The sequence below is a fragment of the Oryx dammah genome, unplaced genomic scaffold, assembly GCF_014754425.2.
Source record: "Oryx dammah isolate SB20612 unplaced genomic scaffold, SCBI_Odam_1.1 HiC_scaffold_29, whole genome shotgun sequence".
NCBI lineage: Eukaryota > Metazoa > Chordata > Mammalia > Artiodactyla > Bovidae > Oryx > Oryx dammah.
This window is the reverse complement of record NW_024070213.1, coordinates 43,949,016-43,956,342: the sequence shown is the minus strand read 5'-3', so window position 1 is coordinate 43,956,342 and position 7,327 is coordinate 43,949,016. Positions and strand designations below refer to the sequence as shown.

Here is a 7,327-nt window from a genome sequence, read left to right as displayed (position 1 = left end):
ATCCCTCTGCTGTCCTCCCCTGACTACTGGACTTTAAGTTGTTTCTAATTCCTTATGTGAATAATAGTGTAAAGAACATTCTCCTTGTATAAAACTACCTTTGAGACTGTTCCCTTAAGCTATATCTAGGAGTAGGACATAGTTAGATAGCTATCCAGGATGTAGGATATAGGATCTAGGATATAGGTATCTAGGCTAGACCACAAGGCATCAGCGCCTAAAAAATATTCATACCTAGACACCCACTCTTATGCAAAGAAATTGCAGCAATTTATGTTCACACTCATGATACATAAGGTTGTCCATCCTTTCAGACTTTCCCATTCTCGGTGTTCTTCAAAAAAAAGAGCAGTTCAAATTTTTATATATAAAAAATCTATTTTGGTTCTGCTTGTGATCATCCTGTCATAGGAGATGAGGAAGGAAAGCAAATATTGATGACATTTAACTACTGTTTCAAGAAAGCAAAAGAGCCTTTGTCAACTACTCCTCCTGAGACCTGACTGAATGACAGTAGAGATACTTACAGTTATAATATGAGCTACTGATAAGGGTGATTTGTGTTTGTGGTCTTTGCTTTGCAATGGTATTTGCTCTAAAACTTTACAAATGATAACTTGTATTTTATTCCATTAGCCTTTGAGATGTGTAGCTTTGTATCCTCATTTACAAATAAGGAAGCTGAAGTACAGATGTTACATGACTCGCCCAAGGTCAGAAGTCTTGCCCCTGGAACTGAGCTCCACCCGACAATCTGGGCTCAAGAACCCATAGCCTGCCTCTCCTCCCTCTGCTGCTAATAAAAACAAGCATGGGGGCAACAGGAGACCAGAGGCTTCAACAAATGTCTGAAGACTCACTGATAGAGAAGTGATAGATGAGTGAAGAAGAGTGCAATAGAGGGAGAGAAACAGGGAGAGAGATGACAGGAGAGAAGAATAGTCTGCTGGGTAGAGTCCCAGTGAGGGAGCAAGGTGAGAGGGAGGCCAAAGGGAGAGCAGGGGACAAGTTTACCAACACCACATCCCATCCTATATTGACAGCAGCCTTCACCTTCACCAGACTTTTCAGAAAGCTACTTGAGAATGAGTTGCGGGAAAAAAACTGGGTGGTGTGTTTGTATAATTATGGAGGAAAGTAAAGGGTACCCAAGAGAGAGATAGACGTGGGATCCAGGAATCAGGAACATCAACCCAGAGGAAAGGGAATCCAAGGATCCCAGCTGGGCGTGCAGCAGACCTAGGGAGAAATCAGTCCAGAATAGGATAAGAAGTCCAGAGTCTGTGGGTACAGGGTACTCGGTATCATATGAGGCACCGTTGGAAAGAAATGGAGGAAATGTTGGAGATAAACAGTGCAAGGGGTGAAAACGAGGCCAATTAGAAACATCAGGAAAAACTAAAGCTATGCTGAAAAGCATGTGCCGCTATAAGGTACAAGTTAGCTCTGCTGCTGCTGCTGCTAAGTCACTTCAGTCATGTCCAACTGAAGTGGGTTACCATTTCCTTCTCCAATGCATAAAAGTGAAAAGTGAAATTGAAGTCGCTCAGTCATGTCCAACGCTTAGCGACCCCATGGACTGCGGCCCACCAGGCTCCTCCGTCCATGGGATTTTCCAGGCAAGAGTGCTGGAGTGGGGTGCCATTGCCTTCTCCGAAGTTAGCTCTAAAAACGTATTAAAATAACACAAAAGCCTAAACTCCTTAATATATATATATAAGGTAAATTTATCTATGTTCAAGTCCTGATTTTCCCATTTTGATTATTTTGGAGACTGTTTAGAACTGAAGTGTTGTTGATATATATCTGTTCAGTTCAGTCGCTCAGTTGTGTCCGACTCTTTGAGACCCCATGAACCGCAGCACGCCAGGCTTCCCTGTCCATCACCAATTCCAAACTCATGGAGTTCACACAAACTCATGTCCATTGAGTCGGTGATGCTGTCCAACCATCTCACCCTCTGTCGTCCCCTTCTCTTCCTGCCCTCAATCTTTCCCAGCATCAGGTTCTTTTCAAACAAGTCAGCTCTTCGTATCAGGTGGCCAAAGTATTGGAGTTTCAGGTTCAACATCAGTCCTTCCAATGAACATCTAGGACTGATCTCCTTTAGGATGGACTGGCTGGATCTCCTTACAATCCAAGGGTCTCTCAAGAGTCTTTCAAAAGCATAAATTTTTTGGTGCTCAGCTTTCTTTACAGTCCAACTCTCACATCCATACATGACTACTGGAAAAACCATAGCCTTGACTATACGGACCTTTGTTGGTCAAGTAATGTCTCTGCTCTTTAGTATGCTATCTAAGTTGGTCATAACTTTCTTCCCAAGGAGTAGCATCTTTTAATTGCATGGCTGCAATCACCATCTGCAGTGATTTGGGGGCACAGAAAAATAAAGTCTGACACTGTTTCCACTGTTTCCCGATCTATTTGCCATGGAGTGATGGGACTGGATACCATGATCTTAGTTTTCTGAATATTGAGCTGTAAGCCAACTTTTTCACTCTCCTCTTTCACTTTCATCAAGAGGTTTTTTAGTTCTTCACTTTCTGCCAAAAGGGTGGTGTCATCTGCACATATGAGATTATTGATATTTCTCCTGGAAATCTTGATTCCAGCTTGTGCTTCTTCCAGCCCAGTATTTCTCATGATGTACTCTGCATGTAAGTTAAATAAGCAGGGTAACAATATATAGCCTTTCTATATTTGTATATCTGAAAAGTACTGCTTTCTGTATTTGGAACCAGTCTGTTGTTCCATGTCCAGTTTTAACTGTTGCTTCCTGACCTGCATAGAGATTTCTCAGGAGGCAGGTCAGGTGGTCTGGGATTCCCATCTCTTGAAGAATTTTCCACAGTTTGTTGTGATCCACACAGTCAAAAGCTTTGGCATAGTCAATAAAGCAGAAGTAGATGTTTCTCTGGAACTCTCTTGCTTTTTCAATGATCCAACGGATGCTGGCAATTTGATCTCTGGTTCCTCTGCTTTTTCTAAATCCAGCTTGAACATCTGGAAGTTCATGGTTCACGTACTATTGAATCCTGGCTTGGAGAATGTTGAGCATTACTTTGCTAGCATGAGAGATGACTACAATTGTGTGGTAGTTTGAATATTCTTTGGCATTGCCTTTCTTCGAGATTGGAATGAAAACTGACCTTTTCCAGTCCAGTAGGAAACAGCAAAATATAGGACACTGAAAGATGAACTCCCCAGGTGGGTAGGTGCCCAATATGCTCCTGGAGATCAGTGGAGAAATAACTCCAGAAGGAATGAAGAGATGGAGCCAAAGCAACAACAATCCCAGTTGTTGATGTGACTGGTGATAGAAATAAAGTCTGATGCTGTAAAGACCAATATTGCACAGGAACCTGGAATGTTAGGTTTATGAATCAAGGCAAATTGGAAGTGGTCAAACAGGAGATGGCAAGAGTGAACGTCGACATTTTAGGAATCAGCGAACTAAAATGGAGTGAAATGGGTGAATTTAACTCAGAGGACCATTATATCTACTACTGTGGGCAGGAATCCCTTAGAAGAAATGGAGTAGCCATCATAGTCAACAAGAGTCTGAAATGCAGTACTTGGATGCAGTCTCAAAAATGGTAGAATGATCTTTGTTTCCAAGGCAAACCACTCACTATCACAGTAATCCAAGTCTATGCCCGGACCAGTAATGCTGAAGAAGCTGAAGGTGAATGGTTTTATGAAGACTTACAAGACCTTCTAGAACTAACACTCAAAAAAGATGTCCTTTCCATTATAGGGGACTGGAATGCAAAAGTAGGAAGTCAAGAAACATCTGGAGTAACAGGCAAACTTGGCCTTGGAGTACAGAATGAAGCAGGGCAAAGGCTAACAGAGTTTGCCAAGAGAATGCACTGGTTTTATCAAACACCCTCTTCCAACAACACAAGAGAAGACTACACATGGACATTACCAGATGGTCAATACTGAAATCAGATTGAATATATTTTTTGCAGCCAAAGGAGAAGTTCTATACAGTAAGCAAAAGCAAGGCTGGGAGCTGACTGTGGCTCAGATCATGAACTCCTTATTGCCAAATTCAGACTTAAATTTCAGAAAGTAGGGAAAACCACTAGACCATCAGGTATGCTGCTGCTAAGTCACTTCAGTCGTGTCCGACTCTGTGTGATCCCATAGATGACAGCCCACCAGGCTCCCCTGTCCCTGGGATTCTCCAAGAAAGAACACTAGAGTGACCTAAATCAAATCCCTAACATACAGTGGAAGTGACAAATTGATTCAAGGGATTAGATCTGATACTGCTTGAATAACTATGGATGGAAGTTTGTGACATTGCACAGGACGTAGGGATCAAGACCATCCCCAAGGAAAAGAAATGCAAAAAGGCAAAATGATTGTCTGAGGAGGCCTTACAAATAGCTGTGAAAAGAAGAGAAGTGAAAGGCAAAGGAGAAAAGGAAAGATATACCCATTTGAATGAAGAGTTCCAAAGAATAGCAAGGAGAGGTAAGAAAGCCTTCCTCCATGATCAATGTACTTGTTAATCAATATAAAAATTAAAATACGCTTCTAGAATTTGGGATCTGAAGCACTAAAGGGAGGAGGAGAATTAATCTCTCAGTTTACAAAGCTAAGAATCAAGAAATAGTGGGTCCAGTTGAAAGCATAAGAACTGAAGATGTAAATAAGGTGCTTACAAGTACAAAGCTTCCTAATAGGGGATATCAAATGAGTGAAATAATGATATAAACAGAAGATGGGGAAAGGAATAAGAAAAAAGTAAAAAATAAAGAAATCCTTATTTTTCCAAGTCAGAAGTAAGTAAATAATATCAAAAAATTTTTAATTTATTTATTGTAATTGAAGGCTAATTACTTTACAAGATTGTATTGGTTTTGCCATACATCAACATGAATCCACCACGTGTGGACACATGTTTCCATCCTGAACCCCCCTCCCACTTCCCTCCCCAATATCAAATTTTTAAGTCAAGAAAAAGAAAAATGCAACCCTAAATATTGACTAGCTATTGTGGTTGATGACTTCCCACCTTTCACCAGGCACCTTCCCAATTGCTTGGTATGAATTCACTTCCTTTTCGTTCTCACAGTGATCCTATAAGAAAGGAAACTGAAGCTCAGAGAGGTGAAGCAATTTACTCAAAGCACACAGCTAGTGCTAGAGCCAGAATCCAAGTCCAGGTTCCTGTCTCCTGCACACAGATTCTCACACCATTCCACCTCCCAATGTAGTAATAGCATTTAAAGACACTGATTAACTATCTAAGCTTTTCCTTGGGAAGGAAAGAGCAGAACCTTCTGTGCAAATTGATCTGTTTTAACCATATGCACTTAGGACTAGATTGTTTTAACTCTAAGACAGCAGCAGTCAGTAACCCACAAAATGGGGTGGTTTCTAGTGCCACCACCCTCAAGATGATGGAAGCAGTTGAATTTAATGCCAATAAGAAATAAGCGTGACTCCTGCTGTGACAGCTGTCAGTATGGGAGACATGTTCGTTTTGATGAAAGCAAGTTCTCTAAGAAAGTGCAAGTGAAAGTGCAAGTGTTAGTCACTCAGTTGTGTCTGACTCTGCAAGCCCAGGGACTGTAGCCCTCCAAGCTCTTCTGGAGGAAATTCTCCAGGCAAGAATACTGGTGTGCATTACCTCCTCCAGGAGATCTTCCCAACCCAGGGATGGAATCAGGTCTCCTGCATTGCGAGCAGATTCTTTACCTTCTGAGCCACTAAGGAAGCCCTCTAAATTCTCTAAGTAGGGATGGTAACTGGGGTTAAACCAGAATAATCAGAATGAACAGTAACTCTAAACAGACACACTGTCCAGCAGCATCTTGCCCACCCACATGTGCACCCATGGGCTTCTGTCCACTCAAAAGAAGGAAGACCCCTTGCAGGGGAGGTGAATCCCACAGGCTGGCATCTCTGCTCCTGCAAAGGCAAGGATGCTCTTGAAGATGATCAGAGAAGAGGTCAGAAGGGGCACCCACATAAATAACAATAATAAAAGATAATGATTACTATAAGGATGTTTCATTGGGCCACGGTGAGTCTGTGAAAGGCCATGAGTTCAAAATAATGTTACATTGAGAGGACTTTAAATAAAGTGTGGTCAAAAAGGGAGACACAAAGGTTAAAAAGTATGCTAGTGGTAATGCAGGTGATGCAAGACTCAAGAGACGTGGGTTCAGTCCTGGGATGGGGAAGATTCCCTGGAGAAGGAAATGGCAACCCACTCCAGTATTTTTCCTGGAAATCCAGTGGACAGAGGAGCCCTGTGGGCTACAGTCCATGGGGTCACAAAGAGTTGGACACGACTGAGTCAGCATCTTTCTTTTCTTTCTATGTTGCCAAGAAGAGTAAGTATAATGGGAAATATTTCATTGTTAATGAAGTTTAAAAAGAAGAGGAGTCTTGAAGTCTATAGGTATATTCATTTCTGTGTATTTACATGAAAGTTTATAAAGGATTGAGAAAGAAAGAACAAACCCTGACATCCTGAGGCAGGCCTGGTATCACAACAGGGTGATGCTCTTCTCCTGTTGGATGTAAAGCCTGTCACAGAACTCCAGCCTCACACCAGGTCACCCTGAGAGCAGGATAGAAGGAAACAGCAAACACCCGTTACCGGGGTCCAGTCCCAGTTGGATCCAGGGTATCCTCAGGGAGATGGCATTGGCGTCCTAAATAAGGGTTTTATTTATTGATATAGACAGAGATAAAGAAGGAATATAGCAGTTAGGAAAATAGAGGAAAGAAAGAGGCTGAAATTCCGTGGTTTACGCAGGAAGCCAATAAAGCCCTGGGACAAGGGATTTGCACCATCTACGTAGGCCACAAGCACCCGCTTGAATAGCGGAGGGTGCCCCGCCTTGGGCTCCCTCTCACGTGGGCCTTAGAAGCCTGGGCAAATAAGTAGAGACGGCGAGCCTCTGTGCTCCAGATGGGAATTAGCCTGAAAAAGAGGAGAGAAAGAAAAGAAGATGTGGGGGGAGACAGTCTTTCCAGGAACTGGTCCGTCTCTTTATTTTTCAGGGGGGCTTTTATACTTTAAGTTGTACATAGAGATAAATGTGAGAAGCAGAGTCACGCAGGGTCAGCTGCTCTGACCCTTATCTAAAGACAGAGTGTTCTTTGCATACTTTTGTTCTTACAAGGGTCTTACGTTTGTTTACAATATCTTCTGGTCTGGAGACCAATTAACATTTTATGGCCCCATCTTTGTTTCTATTGATAAAGGTTAGTCAATCAGAAAACTTGTTTTCCCTTAAGATCTGCTTAGTCTTAAGATAGTGATAAAGTTACATTTTTACATAGCAAGGATACA

At 42.1% G+C, this 7,327-nt stretch overlaps 1 protein-coding gene and 1 long non-coding RNA gene across 2 annotated transcripts in view; one reads left to right on the top strand and one right to left on the bottom strand.

Moving 5' to 3' along the window:
- Positions 1-7,327, top strand: part of LOC120858579 (apolipoprotein L2-like) — a 148,576-nt gene that overhangs the window by 20,030 nt on the left and 121,219 nt on the right. The gene's annotated exons all lie outside the window — the stretch shown is intronic.
- LOC120858584 lies at positions 1,124-5,331 on the bottom strand. Its single transcript, XR_005719897.1, has 3 exons — positions 5,006-5,331; positions 2,723-2,728; positions 1,124-1,239 (listed from the first exon to the last, which is right to left on the bottom strand). It is a non-coding gene; the product is annotated as an uncharacterized LOC120858584 (long non-coding RNA).